The 17993-nt window shown below is 43.3% G+C and overlaps 1 protein-coding gene across 1 annotated transcript in view; it reads left to right on the forward strand.

Moving 5' to 3' along the window:
- The first annotated feature begins 5232 nt into the window (after positions 1 to 5232).
- LOC106591031 (1-phosphatidylinositol 4,5-bisphosphate phosphodiesterase beta-3) overlaps positions 5233 to 17993 on the forward strand; it is a 120126-nt gene continuing 107365 nt past the window's right edge. The window contains exon 1 of the mRNA XM_045721871.1: positions 5233 to 5952. The gene's annotated coding sequence lies outside the window, so the exon portion shown is untranslated. The remainder of the gene's footprint in view (positions 5953 to 17993) is intronic.

The raw sequence follows: 17993 nt of genomic DNA on the forward strand, positions 1-17993 counted from the left end.
CTTTCTATGGTCAGGACGTGACATAGCCTGATTTCCGATGTGTCCATGTAAACAGGATTAGTAGGGAAATTGCTCTTGCAAAGCATATATATTTTAATTTAACTACTATATTAATCTGACAATCCACAATTGCATTATTGTGTGCATGTAACTGTACTCGTTGGTGCAATAAACATCAGTAAATTAGTTAGCTGCAGCTGGTGGTAGAGATGCTGGCAGAGCTGGATGTCCCCATCCACCTGCTTCAAGTTGTCTTTCTCCCTGTGGTGTTTGGCCTGGAGCCCATCAATGGTAGCTCTCATGGGCTCTATCCATCAGTTGTAGTCCAAGACAAAGATGCGACCTCTTGTCTTGATGGGCTATGGGAGAAGCTGTCTGGGGCAATGGTGGTGTGGCTAGCAGAGGTAATCTCTAGAGCCAGACGGCTTACATACGGGAGACTAAGGCAGAAATGTGCTAATTAGATCTGAAATAAAGGCACAACATTATTTTAATGAGAATTCACTCCACTTGACAATTCAACATAATTAATTATTCTTCATGCAGATGACCTGTATGACATGAGACAGATAGCTAGCTATACAGTACAAATACTTTTTATGTCATTGTAATGTAACACAGATACAGATGATGTGCATGGGATGGCTTCAAATAATAATGTTACTAGTGCTAGCTAGAACTATCCCTGCACTTTAACAACAACTAGCTAGCTACAGTGCCTTCAGAAAGTTTTCATACCCCTTGACTTATTCCACATTTTGTTATGTTGCAGCCTGAATTCAAAATTGATTACATGTATTTTTATTCAAAATTGATTACATGTATTTTTATTCTCACCCATCTACACACAATACACCATAATGACAAACTTAAAAAAATGTATTTATTTTTTTGCTAATTTATTGAACATGAAATACAGAAATATCTACACTGAACAGAAATATAAAAGCTACATGTAAAGTGTTGGTCCCATGTTTCATGTGCTGAAATAAGAAATCCCACAAAAAGCTTATTTCCAGCAAGTTTTGTGCACAAATTTGTTTACATCCCTGTTAGTGAGCATTTCTCCTTTGCCAAGATAATCCATCCACCTGACAGGTGTGGCAAGAAGCTGATTAAACAACATGATTATTACACAGGTGCACCTTGTGCTGGGGTCAATAAAAGGCCACTCTAAAATGACACAGTTTCAAGTTTTGAGGGAGCATGCAATTGGCATGCTGACTGCAGGAATGTCCACTAGAGCTGTTACCAGAGAATTTTATGTTCATTTCTCTAAAATAAACTACCTCAAATGTTGTTTTAGAGAATTTGGCAGTATGTCCAACCAACCTCATAACCACAGATAACGTGTAACCATGCCAGCCCAGGACCTCCACATCTGGCTTCTTCACCTGCAGGATCGTCTGAGACCAGCCACCCGGACAGCTGATGAAACTGTGGGTTTGCACAATTGAAGAATGTCTGCACAAACTGTCAGAGATCATCTCAGGGAAGCTCATCTGCATGCTTTTCGTCCTCACTAAAGTCTTGACCTGACTGTAGTTTGGTGTCAGAACCGACTTCAGTGGGCAAATGCTCACCTTCGACGGCCACTGGCACACTGGAGAAGGGTGCTCTTCACGGATGTATCCCTGCTTCAACTGTACTGGGCAGATGGCACAGGATGTGTATGGCATTGTGTGGGCGAGCGGTATGCTGATGTCAAACATTGTGAACAGAGTGCCCCATGGTGGCGGTGAGGTTATGGTATGGGCAGGCATACTGTAAGCTACAGACATGAAAAAAATTGCATTTTATCAATGGCAATTTGAATGCACAGAGATACCGTGACGAGAGCCTGAGGCCCATTGACGTGCCATTCATCTGCCGCCATCACCTCATGTTTCAGCATGATAATGCATGGCCCCATGTTGCAAGGATCTGTATGCAATTCCTGGAAGCTGAAAATGTCCCAGTTCTTCCAAGGTCTGCATAGTCACCAGCATGTTTGGGATGTTCTGGCTCGACGTGTACGAATGTGTGTTCCAGTTCCCGCCATTATCCAGCAACTTTGCACAGTCATTGAGAGGAGTGGGGTAACATTCCACATGCCACAATCAACAGCCGTATCAACTCTATACATACGAGATGTGTCGCGCTGCATGTGGCAAATGGTGGTCACACCAGATACTGACTGGTTTTCTGATCCACGTCCCTACATGTTTTAAGGTATCTGTGATCAACAGATGCATATTTAGCTTTTTCAAGCATCCTTTTGCATCCTGTAGCACAAACTCAAAAAAGTTCTGGGACACTGTAAAGTCCATGGAGAATAAGAGCACCTCCTCCCAGCTGCCCACTGCACTGAGGCTAGGAAACACTGTCACCACCAATAAATCCACTATAATTGAGAATGTCAATAAGCATTTTTCTACGGCTGGCCATGCTTTCCACCTGGCTAACCCTACCCCAATCAACAGCCCTCCAACCCCCACAGCAACTCGCACAAGCCTCCCCCATTTCTCCTTCACCCAAATCCAGATAGCTGATGTTCTGAAAGAGCTGCAAAATCTGGACCCCTACAAATCAGCCGAGCTAGACAATCTGGACCTTCTCTTTCTAAAATTATCTGCCAAAATTGTTGCAACCCCTATTACTAGCCTGTTCAACCTCTCTTTCGTATCGTCTGAGATTCCCAAAGATTGGAAAGCTGCCGCGGTCATCCACCTCTTCAAAAGGGGAGACACTCTAGACCTAAACTGCTACTGACCTATATCTATTCTACCCTGCCTTTCTAAGGTCTTCAAAAGCCAAGTTAACAAACAGATTACTGACCATTTCGAATCCCACCATACTTTCTCCGCTATGCAATCTGGTTTCAGAGCTGGTCATGGGTGCACCTCAGCCACACTCAAGGTCCTAAATGATATCATAACCGCCATCGGTAAGAGACATTACTGTGCAGCCGTATTCATCGACCTGGCCAAGGCTTTTGACTCTGTCAATCACTACATTCTTATCGGCAGACTCAACAGCCTTGGTTTCTCAAATGATTGCCTCGCCTGGTTCACCAACTACTTCTCTGATAGAGTTCAGTGTGTCAAATCGGAGGGCCTGTTGTCCGGACCTCTGGCAGTCTCTATGGGGGTGTCACAGGGTTGAATTCTTGGGCCGACTCTCTTCTCTGTATACATCAATGATGTCGCTCTTGCTGCTGGTGATTCTCTGATCCACCTCTACGCAGATGACACCATTCTGTATACCTCTGGCCCTTCTTTGGACACCTTGTTAACTAACCTCCAGACGAGCTTCAATGCCATACAACTCTCCTTCCGTGGCCTCCAACTGCTCTTAAATGCAAGTAAAACTAAATGCATGCTCTTCAACCGATCACTGCCCGCATCTGCCCGCCTGTCCAGCATCACTACTCTGTAAGGTTCTGACTTAGAATATGTAGACAACTACAAATACCTAGGTGTCTGGTTAGACTGTAAACTCTCCTTCCAGACTCACAATAAGCATCTCCAATCCAAAATGAAATCTAGAATCGGCTTCCTATTTCGCAACAAAGCATCCTTCACTCATGCTGCCAAACATACCCTCGATAAACTGACCATCCTACCGATCCTCGACTTCGGCGATGTCATTTACAAAATAGCCTCCGACACTCTACTCAACAAATTGGATGCAGTCTATCACAGTGCCATCCATTTGTCGCCAAGGCCCCATATATTACCCACCACTGCGACCTGTATGCTCTCGTTGGCTGGCCCTCGCTTCATACTCGTCGCCAAACCCACTGGCTCCAGGTCATCTACAAGTCTCTGCTAGGTAAAGCCCTGCCTTATCTCAGCTCACTGGTCACCATAGCAGCACCCACCCTTAGCACGCGCTCCAGCATGTATATCTCACTGGTCACCCCCAAAGCCAATTCTTCCTTTGGCCACCTTTCCTTACAGTTCTCTGCTGCCAATGACTGGAACGAATTGCAAAAATCACTGAAGCTGGAGACTCATATCTCCCTCACTAGCTTTAAGCACCAGCTGTCAGAGCAGCTCACAGATCACTGCACCTGTACATAGCCCATCCAACTACCTCATCCCCATACTGTATTTATTTATTTATCTTGCTCCTTTGCACCCCAGTATCTCTTCTTGCACATTCATCTTCTGCACATCTACCATTCCAGTGTTTAATTGCTATATTGTAATTACTTCCCTTATCCTACCTCATTTGCACTTCTACTGTATTATTGACTGTGTGTTTGTTTATTCCATGTGTAACTCTGTGTTGTGGTATGTGTCGAACTGCTTTGCTTTATCTTGGCCAGGTCGCAGTTGCAAATGAGAACATGTTCTCAACTAGCCTACCTGGTTAAATAAAGGTGAAATAAAATTTGTATTCCCAGTCATGTGAAATCCATAGATTAGGGCTTAATGAATTTATTTCAATTTACTGACATCCTTATAGGAAATAACTCAGTAAAATCTTTGAAATTGTTGCACGTTGCGTTTATATTTGTGATCAATGTAGTAATGACATTATGCTGTGGCAGAGCCAGGGTGAAATGTCCCTTTAAGGGGAAACTCATCAGCAAAACAAATCAACATGATGATGTGGCCAGTGACAATATCCAATAAGGTCCAATATCTTGAAGACCTGACTGCTGAAATGCAAAACATTTTTGGGACTGTATCAACAGCGGACTAATTAAAAAAATACCAAAATATAGTTTGATTTTCCCTTTTATAACAGATCGTACAAATGCCAACACACACACAAACACAGATTACAAGTCAAGCTGTAACCCTTTAAAACTAAACCAAACAGGATAATTTAACAAAGGAAGCCATGCACGTCTTTTATTTCTATTGAATTGTTTTCTGATTTTCTTTTGCTGTTTGACTGAAAGTGTGTGAGTTTTCAGAAGCGCACACACACACACACACACACACACACACACACACACACACACACACACACACACACACACACACACACACACACACACACACACACACACACACACACACACACACACACACACACACACACTTCCCTGTTCTGTATAGACTGAACCTAGAAGACATGCTACAGCACATAGCTGACATTCTTTACAGGTGTTGTAGGAGGCTGCATGCATGAGAAAATAACTTTGCCCAACAACAAAAATGTGGGTTAGCTGGCAGTTTGAGAGTGTTACAAACGCCAACGTTCTTGTCACATCTTCTGTATTAAGTCTCCAACGCACAGAACATGCCTCTAGAAATACCACATGGAATCACCGCGTCGAATGTCTGACTGAAAAGGAGAGAAGATAGAGAAAGAGAAGGATAGAAGAGAGAGAGAACACTCCCCGTCTGTTTTTCCCTATCTTCCTCACTCCCTCCCTCCTTCCTTCCTCCTCTCGCTCTGTCTGTCCTCTGCTCTCCCCCTTTCTAGAAAATATGAAGGAAGAAAGAGAAGATAAGAATCCGGGGGGGACGAGTGTGAACAAGAGAAAGTTCCAGGAAAGCAAGAGAGGGGGACAATAATAGGCGGATGGAAGGAAGGAAGAAATTAAGGAAGGGATCTATCCAGCCATACAACGCGATTAAACGAGACATGAACGAACTATATATTGACCTATATTAAACGTAGCTACTCGACTATTCTCAACTTGTGACGTTTAAAACTATTTTAGGATAGTTGAATACGCAAACTTTGGCTATTAGGAACCAAGTTATCGTAGTTTCTAATTCATACAGCAACTTCCAGCGTTGCAAGTCACAGCTCACCCCGGAAAAGGATTTAGCCCCAAGGACCACCGACGAGGGCAGGTCACCGCAGCCGGAGTTTAGGCGTTGCCACACGGCTTTGACCCGGAGCCATGGCCGGGGGCGAAACCAGGAGTCCACGCTCTGCAGCTCAAACCGGTGTCGGTTCACGACATACTAAAACGGGGGGAGCAAGTTTATCAAATGGGATGAGGTTAGTAGTTATATAGCCTAGTGGCTCTGAACGTGTTTGTTTGTTTGTGAGTGAGTGAGTGAGAGAGAGTTATAGCCTACATTTAGTTTTCTTCTCGTTTTCCCCCCACCACAAGTGTTCAAGTTGCATTCATTATAAAATAATAGTAGCATAGTTGATTTCATTGATACATCCTTACTTTGTGGACTTTAGAGTTTACTATTCTAGACACTGCAGTCCAGAGGCTGTAGGTAGGTATGTCACCCTATTCCCTATACCAGGGATCATCAACTAGATTTAGCTGCAGGACAAATATTTTGTTGAGTGGAGGGTCAGGAGACTGGAACATAATTACAAGTAATTTGTAGACTGCCCAAACAGATGTAATATTTGCCTAAAACAATCATTTCAAACCTTGCTTACGTTTATATATGGTCACACATATCTCTTGAGGGGCCAAATAAAATCACCCGCAGACCGCAAGTTGGGGACTCTTGCCCTATACTTTTGACCTATTGGCTCTGGTCAAAAGTAGTGCACTATATAGGGAATAGGTTGCCATTTGGGATGTACATTTCGGACTGTCCTGCATACCTATACCTATCCTGCAATAGATCGGCCTAGCTCTGCTCTCCTTTGAATTCTTGTCAAGCAAGTTTTTCCACCACTCAGGTCTTTTAGACAACACAACTATCCACCAAAGCCCTTTTTCTTTCCCACTTTTGGCCTCCTCTCTCTTTCTGTTTTGTTCTAGCACCATTTTGTCACTGTTTTCCCAAGGGATTTCGATAAACAGTGGGAGTCAATGGAATGACACAGGGTGAATTATAATTTTTATCTCAACATAGGAGAGACAGACTTTGTGAATTGAGTTTCTGAATGAACATTCCATAGGCCTACTCTTCCAAACCATGTCGACATGTAGCCTAGGCTGAAACACCCACATTTGTATGTCCCTAACTCTATTTAAGACATTTTAGGCTTATTTTAGTACTTCCTGTTTCAGGTAGAAGGTTGTTAGTCTGGAAACAATATTTTTTGTATTTTAATAAAGCAAGACAACCCAAATATGTTTTACGGGAAATTCCACAGATCTCCCCACTGGATTGGCCCTACTCTCTCTTCCATGTATTTTCACCCCTCCTTGCCTGGCAACCGTGGACTGTGTGTGTGAGAGAGATATATTACGTTTCATTGTCAGTATTTTAGAGGAGGGCGCCTGAAGCATTTTACTGCTTTAATGGTGTCAATAGGAAAAAATATTTTTGCAAACAGACAGAAGTAATAGACTACAAATAAAATAAAAATGTATTTGTCACATGCGCTGAATACTACAGGTGTAGACCTTACCGTGAAATGCTTACTTGCAAGCCCTTAACCAACAATGCAGTTCAGAACATAGAGTTAAGAAAATATTTACTAAATTAACTAAAGTAAAAAATAAAAATAAAAGTAACGCAATAAAATAACAACGAGGCTATATACAGGGGGTACCGGTACAGGTTAGTCGAGTTAATTTGTACTTGTAGGTAGGGGTAAAATGACTATGCATAGATAATAAACAGTGAGTAACAGCAGTGTAAAAACAAAGGGGGGAGGTCAATGTAAACAGTCTGTGTGGCCATTTGATTGTTTGTTCATCAGTCTTATGGCTTGGGGGTAGAAGCTGTTAAGAACACTTTTGGACCTAGACTTGGCGCACCGGTACCGCTTGCTGGAGAGAACAGTCTATGACTAGGGTGGCTGGAGTCTTTGGCAATTCTTAGGGCATTCCTCTGACACCGCCTGGTATAGAGGTCCTGGATGGCATTTACATTCCTTCTCTCACTCTTTCACTCTCTTTCTTCTCTCTCTCTCTGTTTCTCTCTTCCTCCTCAGTCTCACTTCATCTATCTTTCTTGCTTTCTCTCCCTCTCCCCCTCTCTCTCTCTCCTCTCTTCCTCCTCTTTCTTTCTTCCTCCTTTCTCTGAGGGAATTCCCAGGAAGTTGTTAGGCCTGTGATTAACTTTGCGAACTGCAAGGGACAATGTGCACATCTCTCCACTCCCTCTTTCGCCTCCTATATCTCTTCCTCATTCGCTCTCCCTCTGCAGAGAGAAACAGAGCTGATATGACGAGACTAACTTGTAGTAGGAAAGAGAGAAAAAAGTGTCAGAGAAAGAGGAGGAGTGTGGGAGAGGAAAGAGAGGGAATGTGAGAGAGCAACATTTCACGTTGTTCAGACCCCAAATAAGGACATCTGATTTGAGAAAATGGGAAAGAGCCGAGAATCTAGCCTCAAGTTAATACCAGCCCCCCCCCACACACACACACACACTGTAGAAAGACATGCAGCACATTTCTCCACCTACAGTGAGTCAATGTGTGTGTGGTGTGTGTTTCACTGTGAATTACTTCCTGTCTCAGCTTGTTGTGCTCTCTGGAGCCAAAACTACTTTCCCAGCCCTCCCTACCTTCTCCCTCCATCCCCCTCCCTCCCTCTTTCCCCCATCCCTCCCACCCTTCCCTCTCTTTCCCTCTTCTTCAACCCTATCCACTCTGCTCCTCAATTTAGATAAATCACAGTTGAATTCAGTAAAAATGATTCTGTGTAACAGAGAGAGAGAGAGAACCTCTACATACTGTTGCACCAAATACCTCTGTGAGTTCAATCCTGAACCCTTGTCTCTCTCTGTCACACACACACACACACACACACACACACACACACACACACACACACACACACACACACACACACACACACACACACACACACACACACACACACACACACACACAGACACACAGATCCTGGACAGTACAGTTTAGTGTACTCTGGACTCAAGAACCTCCCTAGAATGCGAACCTGATGGTACCATATTCTAGTGTTACGATACCAGAATTTTTACTTCGAAACCAATACCAGCCTTACCATCACGATACTCGATACCGTCACGATACTCGACACCAAAACGATACCATAGCAAAAAAATAAGGCATATTAGCCAAGTCACAGAATGGCACTTGATCCAGACAGATAAACTCAGGTACTGCTCTGTTCAATCGTTGGTCATCTTTTGAGTTCAATATCTTTACATTTGAAATGTTTTATGTCAACATTTTTCAGAGACAGCTATGTGTGCATTAATTAATCAATTATGCAATCATACAATCAATTTGACTTTGGTAAAAACAATCTAACTACATTGAACAAAAAATATGAATGCAGCTATTCAAAGATTTTACTGAGTTACAGTTCTTATGGAAACCAGTCAATTGAAATAAATTCATTAGTCCCTAATCTATGGATTTCACATGACTGGGAATATAGATATGCATATGATGGTCACAGATACCTTTTTAAAAAATTGTGTCATGAATCAGAAAACCAGTCAGTATCTGGTGTGACCACCATTTGCCTCATGAAGCCCGACACATCGCCTTCGCATAGAGTTGATCAGGCCGTTGATTGTGGCCTGTGGAATGTTGTCCCACTCCTCTTCAATGTCTCTGCGAAGTTGCTGGATAATGGCAGGAACTGGAACGCGCTGTTGTACACCCTCAATCCAGAGCATCCCAAACATGCTGAATGGGTGACATGTCTAGTGAGTATGCAGGCCATGTAAAAACTGGGACATTTTCAAATTCCTGGAATTGTATACAGATCATTGCAACATCGGGCCGTGCATTATCATGCTGAAACATGAGGTGATGGCGTCAGATTAATGGCACAACAATGGGCCTCAGGATCTCGTCACAGTATCTCTGTGCATTCAAATTGACATCAATTTTTTAAAATTTTTATTGTGTCTGTTTTCCGTAGCTTATGCCTGCCCATACCATAACCCAATAACCCCACTGCCACCAATGTTGTCATCAGCAAACTGCTCACCCACACAATGCCACACTCTGCAATCTGCCCAGTACAGTTGAAACCGGGATTCATCTGTGAAGAACACACTTCTCCAGCATGCATTACATTACATTACATTTAAGTCATTTAGCAGACGCTCTTATCCAGAGCGACTTACAAATTGATGCATTCACCTTATGATATCCAGTGGAACAACCACTTTACAATAGTGCATCTAAATCTTTTAAGGGGGGGGGTTAGAAGGATTACTTTATCCTATCCTAGGTATTCCTTAAAGAGGTGGGGTTTCAGGTGTCTCCGGAAGGTGGTGACTGACTCCGCTGTCCTGGCGTCGTGAGGGAGCTTGTTCCACCATTGGGGTGCCAGAGCAGCGAACAGTTTTGACTGGGCTGAGCGGGAACTGTGCTTCCTCAGAGGTAGGGGGGCCAGCAGGCCAGAGGTGGATGAACGCAGTGCCCTTGTTTGGGTGTAGGGCCTGATCAGAGTCTGAAGGTATGGAGGTGCCGTTCCCTTCACAGCTCCGTAGGCAATCACCATGGTCTTGTAGCGGATGCGAGCTTCAACTGGAAGCCAGTGGAGAGAGCGGAGGAGCGGGGTGACGTGAGAGAACTTGGGAAGGTTGAACACCAGACGGGCTGCGGCGTTCTGGATGAGTTGTAGGGGTTTAATGGCACAGGCAGGGAGCCCAGCCAACAGCGAGTTGCAGTAATCCAGACGGGAGATGACAAGTGCCTGGATTAGGACCTGCGCCGCTTCCTGTGTGAGGCAGGGTCGTACTCTGCGAATGTTGTAGAGCATGAACCTACAGGATCGGGTCACCGCCTTGATGTTAGTGGAGAACGACAGGGTGTTGTCCAGGATCACGCCAAGGTTCTTAGCACTCTGGGAGGAGGACACAAGGGAGTTGTCAACCGTGATGGCGAGATCATGGAACGGGCAGTCCTTCCCCGGGAGGAAGAGCAGCTCCGTCTTGCCGAGGTTCAGCTTGAGGTGGTGATCCGTCATCCACGCTGATATGTCTGACAGACATGCAGAGATGCGATTCGCTGCCTGGTTATCAGAAGGGGGAAAGGAGAAGATGAATTGTGTGTCGTCTGCATAGCAATGATAGGGGAGACCATGTGAGGATATGACAGAGCCAAGTGACTTGGTGTATAGCGAGAATAGGAGGGGGCCTAGAACAGAGCCCTGGGGGACACCAGTGGTGAGAGCGCATGTTGCGGAGACAGATTCTCGCCACGCCACCTGGTAGGAGCGACCTGTCAGGTAGGACGCAATCCAAGCGTGGGCCGCGCCGGAGATGCCCAACTCGGAGAGGGTGGAGAGGAGGATGCCAGTGGCCATCGGAGGTGAGCATTAGCCCAATGAAGTTGCTTATGACGCCGAACCACAGTCAGGTCAAGATCCTGGTGAGGTTATACGCAGCCAAGAAAGATAAATGCGATCAAAGCAGCACCGCCCCCTCAAGAGTCTGAGCCTGCCTGGCAGGGTTGGTCCAACAAAGTCAAAGCCCCCAAATGGTTGAGCACAATATATAAGGAATTTCTCAAAGCTGCTAATGAGAACCTTGACGACCTTGTATATAGATGGTTGGAATTCCAGTGCTGTGCCCCCACCTAGGTAGTGGCAGTGCTGGCAACACTAGCTGCAGTAACCCATGGGGAGTCGGTCACACTCTGACAATCAGAGAGGGGGCAAATTATTGTGGCCCTGGTGGCACAAAATGATCAGATGGTCTGACTGCACAGAGATGCTTGGGAAAATGGTCACAGCGGGAGACCAGCATGTGTGTGTTTCAGGGGAAGGGGTTGTATCTGAGCTCCATCAACTTGACATTGGTTAATCAAATCTCCCCATTCTTGCTAAATTTTGCATGCCTTCTCAAACTGCTACAACTGTATATGCATTCGCACATTGAGTTGGGCTCGGAACAACTGTTGAACATCTGAGCTTGTGGTTGTTTGTGGGGGAAGGGTGAGGAGTGTGTATGAGTGTATGTATCCCAGATCTGTTGCTATGGGGTAATGATGTTAGGGACAATATAGGATGAATCACAAGAATTGCTTGCCAAAATAATAATTGCTTGCCAAAAAAGTAATTGTTGTAATGCCAATCCTGGTTATAGGTAACAATCCTTTGTATGAACTGCTTACATTGTTACACATATTAGTTAATTGTGGAAATAAATTAAGATATGCAAGATTTATTTACAGCACCAGTCAAAAGTTTGGACACCTCATTCCCAGGATTTTTCTTTATTTTGACTATTTTCTACATTGTAAAATAATAGTGAAGACATCAAAACTATGAAATAACACATATGGAATCATGTAGTAACCAAAAATGTTTATATTTTAGATTCTTCAAAGTAGCCACCCTTTGCCTTGATGACAGCTTTGAACACTTTTGGCATTCTCTCAACCAGCTTCATGAGGTATGCATTTCAATTAACAGGTGTGCCTTGTTAAAAGTTAATTTGTAGAATTTCTTTCCTTAATGTGTTTGAGCCAATCAGCCCTATCTTGTCACAATACATCTATCTTCTGTATACAACCCCTATTTGGTAAAATACCATATTAGTCCATATTATGGGAAGAACAGCTCAAAATAAGCAAAGAGAAACGTCAGTCCATCATTACTTTAAGACATGGTCAGTCATCTGGAAAATTTCAAGAACTTTGAAAGTGTCTTAAAGTGCAGTCGCAAAAATCATCAAGCGCTTGAGGAAGCGCTTGAGAAACTGGCTCTCATGAGGACCGCCAGAGGAAAGGTTGAGCACAGTTACCTTTGCTGCAGAGGGCAAGTTCATTAGAGTTAACTGCACCTCAGATTGCAGCCAAATAAATGCTTCACAGAGTTCAAGTAATAGACACATCTCAACATCTACTGTTCAGAGGAGACTGCGTGAATCAGGTCTTCATGGTCAAATTGCTGCAAAGAAACCACTACTAAAGGACACCAATAATAAGAAGAGACTTGCTTGGGCCAAGAAACATGAGCAAGTGTTACGGTGGAAATCTGTCCCTTGCTCTGATGAGTCCAAATTTGAAGATTTTTTTTGTTCCAACCACTGTGTCTTTGTGAGACGCAGAGTAGGTGAACAGATGATCTCTGTATGTGTGGTTCCCACCGTGAAGCATGGAGGAGGTGTGATGGTGTGGGGGTGCTTTGCTCGTGACACTGTCAGTGATTTATTTAGAATTCAAGGCACACTTAACCAGCATGGCTACCACAGCATTCTGCAGTGATACGCCATCCCATCTGGTTTGTGCTTAGTGGGACTATCATTTGTTTTTCAACAGGACAATGACCCAAAACACACCTCCCGGCTGTGTAATTGCTTTTTGACCAAGATGGAGAGTGATGGACCTGGCCCCAAAATCACCCAACCTCAACCCAATTGAGAAGGATTGGGATGAGTTGGACTGCAGAGTGAAGGAAAAGCAGCCAACAAGTGCTCAGCAAATGTGGGAACTCCTTCAAGACTGTTGGAAAAGCATTCCTCATGAAGCTGGTTTAGAGAATGCCAAGTGTGTGCAAAGCTGTCATCAAGGCAAAGGGTGGCTACTTTGAAGAATCTAAAATGTAAAATATATTTTGATTTAACACTTCTTTGGTTACTACATGATTCCATATGTGTTATTTCATAGTTTTGATGTCTTCACTATTATTCTAAAATGTAGAAAATACTACAAATAAAGAAAAACCCTTGAATGAGTAGGTGTGTCCAAACCTTTGACTGGTACTGTAGTTTTATCTAAAAATAACTTTTTTAAATGTTTCACTATTTTTATGAAATTCCCTGAGGAGGATGGTCCTCCCCATCCTCCTCTGAGGAGCCTCCACTGCTCTAGAGACATTGCGCATTGTGGGCATTGAGTACAAACAAAATGGAATTCAAATAATTTAACGGATGTCGGACATTTAAAAAAAAATATAAAAAAATAACCAACATTTTGGTTAATCGCTCATTAACCAGTAATGACATTCATGAGACAAGGGCGGTGGCCAGTTGGAGCCCTATTCTCACACACAATCAGTTCGCTGAGACAATGGATTATCTTTAGGAGAGATGTGAGAGAGAAACCGATAGTTTTTTTAAAGTGAATTAATAATGTTTATTTTGCTTATTTTGCATTATGTTTTGCATATTATAACAAACAAAGTACTAGGGCAGTGAATTGATGTTAGATTCAGCTGTAAGCTGACACAAAAAGAGAGGGGAGTAGAATAGTATAGGCAGGTCGGCCATCAGGGAGAGAGTCAGAACTGTGCACTAGGCCTATCTATCGGCAATCAAAAGCTGTATATCGCAATGGAATGCTGTATCTTGCAATTTCTTGGCTTGCATTGCCTCGCAACTTCAGTAAATCAGGGCCTGTTATCAATGAATAGGCTAGGATATTGAGATGAGCGAGATGCAACACTTCGCACTCGCACAGTATCTGAACGTGTGCACAGGTTCGCTTCCAGTAATCACATCGTGGTAGCCAGGGCACCAAAACAGCAGAAAAGTTGAGCCTTGCTCTTAGATGTTGCGGAAATTAACCCACTATGGTGTTGACTTACTGCATCTGCGTCATAATTTTTGGGCGGGATTGTTCTTAACGTTAACAATCCCATTTTCGATTAACATTTAGACCCCTACCGTGCAATACTACCATATTCCCTAAATGGGCCTTGTTCAAATGTAATCCACTGTAATGGGAATATTGTAGCATTTGGGATGCAGCTCTAGTGAATTATCTGAAAGTGAAATGTCTATCATAGATAGATAGGCTTCTGAATGTTCTTTATGATTAAAGAGATGAAGGGAGAGACAGAGGGAATGACATGATGAGTGAATAAGTTAGGAAGGAGGGAGGGAGAAAAGAGTTTGTTAAAGAGTTACACCACCCACTGAATCAAACCATTAGTCTCACAGAGGGGTGAGAAATGTAGAGGAAGGGAGGGAGGAAATGGAAGAAACCTGCCACTGTTTGTCTAAGCGAGTCACACCACTTAGTGAAACACGGTGTTAACATGAGAGAGGGAGAGATGAATGGAGACGGAAGGAGTGGTTGAGCCAGAGGGGAAAAGAAAGAGACAGAAAGGTCATAGGTCAAACTCAGACGTGAAGTGAAGCATTTTGGGATTGACATAAGTATTCTGCTTCTCACCACTCCTCTGTTCCCCCTCCTCATCCCTCTCTTTCTCACGGTCTCTTTCTTTAGTTTATTTAGTAAATATTTTCTTAACTCTATTATCTTAACTGTATTGTTGGTTAAGGGATTGTAAAGTAAGCATTTCACGGTAAGGTCTACACCTGTTGTATTCGACACATGTGAAAAATAACATTTGGTTTCCTGTACCCGCTCTCTTTATCCTTACTTGTGCTCTATATCTCTCTCTCCCTCCCTGTCTTTTTCTCTTTTCATTCTCTCTGTCTATCTCCTTCTCTGTGTCATTTCTTTCCCTACCCTAGTTGTCATTCTCACGGTCTCTGTCTTCCTCTCCTCATTCCCTCTTGCTCTTTTTCTTTACCACTTTGACTTGTTTCCCTCTCCATCTCTCTTTCCCTCTCCTTCTCTTTTGCTTAATGATTTTCCTGTCATCCCTTCCCCTCTACCCCATTTCCTCTCCTCACCAGAGTCCAAAGGTTATTGACTGTCATCAACCTTTGTTGCCAAAGCAGCCACACACACACACACAGTCTGGTTGTCCCTGTATAATGACTGGTTTATTAGAGGTGCTGAAAACCCAGACTTCACCTTTATAGTGAACATAATGAAAACATTCTGCCCCTCTCTCCCCTGTCCCCTCCCCTCTTTTCCTCTCTCTACCGCTCTTCTCTCATCCTCTTTTTCTTTGGTATTATTCTCACTGAATAGAGTTATCTGGACAAAATTTCAATTTACATACACGTTTCAATTCCCATTAGCGACTAGAATATCACGAGCCGAGAGAGGGTTCAGTTAACAATTTTCCTTGGCAGCTAAAAAGTACTGTAGCCACTTGCCAAGTGGCTAAGCATTGCAAACTATTTTACTATCTAGCTAGCTGCTAGCTAAAGTTAAGCAAGCAACTCTTCATGCATCAACCATATTATACAGTTAATTATTGCTACAAAACCATATTACACTCTTGAATAATGCAACAATTCACAAGCATGTGCAGACAATTAAAGGGTTTATTTTCTCATCTGTACACTCATTACATTTTAGATTCACGACAAAAGCACAGCGTTACTGCTAGTTAAAGCTAACAACAGGCCTTCATCAAGTAACGTTAGCCTATCAAAGAATTAACAATTATCCTGCTAATACGAATATAAAAATACAGTAGGCCTACCTTACAACATTATAGTAAACCATGCTTAATTTTTATCAATATCATGCAAATCAGGCTACATGTGGTAAAAGGAAATTGCGACTGAAAACGTGGGTAAATTCACTGAGAAGTTGAGCTGTTATATATGGAAGCCCATTCCTGCCGAAAATAAAATAACTCTATTATGTTTTTTCATTTGAAGCATCTTGTGGCGATTTCCATCTCTTCATGTTGGAAATCAGAGATCAGCACAGCAGGGCTGCCTGCAAACGTGTGGGCGATCTGGCATTTGCCCCAGCACTTTTGGTTAGGTTTAATAAAATATATTGCATATTTTATCTTTTATTTAACTAGGCAAGTCAGTTAAGAACAAATTCTTATTTTCAGTGACAGCCTAGGAACAGTGGGTTAACTGCCTTGTTCAGGGGCAGAACGACAGATTTTTACCTTTTCAGCTCGGGGATTCGATCTTGCAACCTTTCGGTTACTAGTCCAACGCTATAACCACTAGGCTACCTGCCTCCCCATTAAAAAAAAGTTGTTTATACTGATTTTATCCTCCTTAGGGCCAGGACGTTTTCCAGGAGTTTATTATTTTGTTTTATCATATAACCTATCATATAGTCCCACTGTAGCCCACTGTAGCTCAGTTGGTAGAGCATGGCGCTTGCAACGCCAGGGTTGTGGGTTCGATTCCCACGGGGGACCAGTATTTAAAATGTAATAAAATGTATGCACTCTACTGTAAGTCGCTCTGGATAAGAGTGTCTGCTAAATGACGTAATTATAGGTTCATGCTCTACAACATTCGCAGAGTACGACCCTGTTGCAGGTCCTAATCCAGGCACTTGTCATCTCCCGTCTGGATTACTGCAACTCGCTGTTGGCCGGGCTCCCTGCCTGTGCCATTAAACCCCTACAACTCATCCAGAACGCTGCAGCCCGTCTGGTGTTCAACCTTCCCAAGTTCTCTCACGTCACCCTGCTCCTCCGCACATTCCACTGGCTTCCAGTTGAAGCTCGCATCTGCTACAAGATCATGGTGCTTGCCTACGGAGCTGTGAGGGGAACGGCACCTCCATACCTTCGGGCTCTGATCAGTCCCTACACCCAAACAAGGGCACTGCGTTCATCCACCTCTGGCCTGCTGGCCCCCCTACCTCTGCGGAAGCACAGTTCCCGCTCAGCCCAGTCAAAACTGTTCGCTGCTCTGGCACCCCAATGGTGGCACAAGCTCCCTCACGATGCCAGGACAGCGGAGTCAATCACCACCTTCCGGAGACACCTGAAACCCCACAACTTTAAGGAATACCTGGGATAGGATAAAGTAATCCTTCTACCCCCCCCCCCCCAAAAAAAAAATATATATAGATGTACTATTGTAAAGTGGTTGTTCCACTGGATATCATAAGGTGAATGCAACAATTTGTAAGTCGCTCTGGATAAGAGCGTCTGCTAAATTACGTAAATGTAAAATGTAAATGTAACCTAATTAGAAAAAATCTGGTCCCATCATAGCCCATATAAAACCGTTTTTTACAGCTGATTTATTACTATTTCATACTCAGAGTTTTACCTGGTTAGGTTAGTCTACCAGATCAGGAACTCTGGGCCCCAGGAAAACAATTTCCCCTCTACCACTCTGGGACCTGTGAAATCACCGCACAATGTTACAAATGAAAAAACGTATTGTATTTGTATGATCTACTATCTCAAAATGTTGACTGATGTAGTTTGACTTGCGTATCTCACTGTTGACTTACATATGTCATAATGTTTTGATAGTATCGACATAAAAAAAGAAGCCACAAGATGCTTCAAATGAAAAAGCATATGTATGACCTACAGTGGGGGAAAAAAGTATTTGATCCCCTGCTTATTTTGTACGTTTGCCCAC

Source organism: Salmo salar, chromosome ssa07, assembly GCF_905237065.1.
Source record: "Salmo salar chromosome ssa07, Ssal_v3.1, whole genome shotgun sequence".
In the NCBI taxonomy this organism is placed as follows: Eukaryota; Metazoa; Chordata; class Actinopteri; order Salmoniformes; family Salmonidae; genus Salmo; species Salmo salar.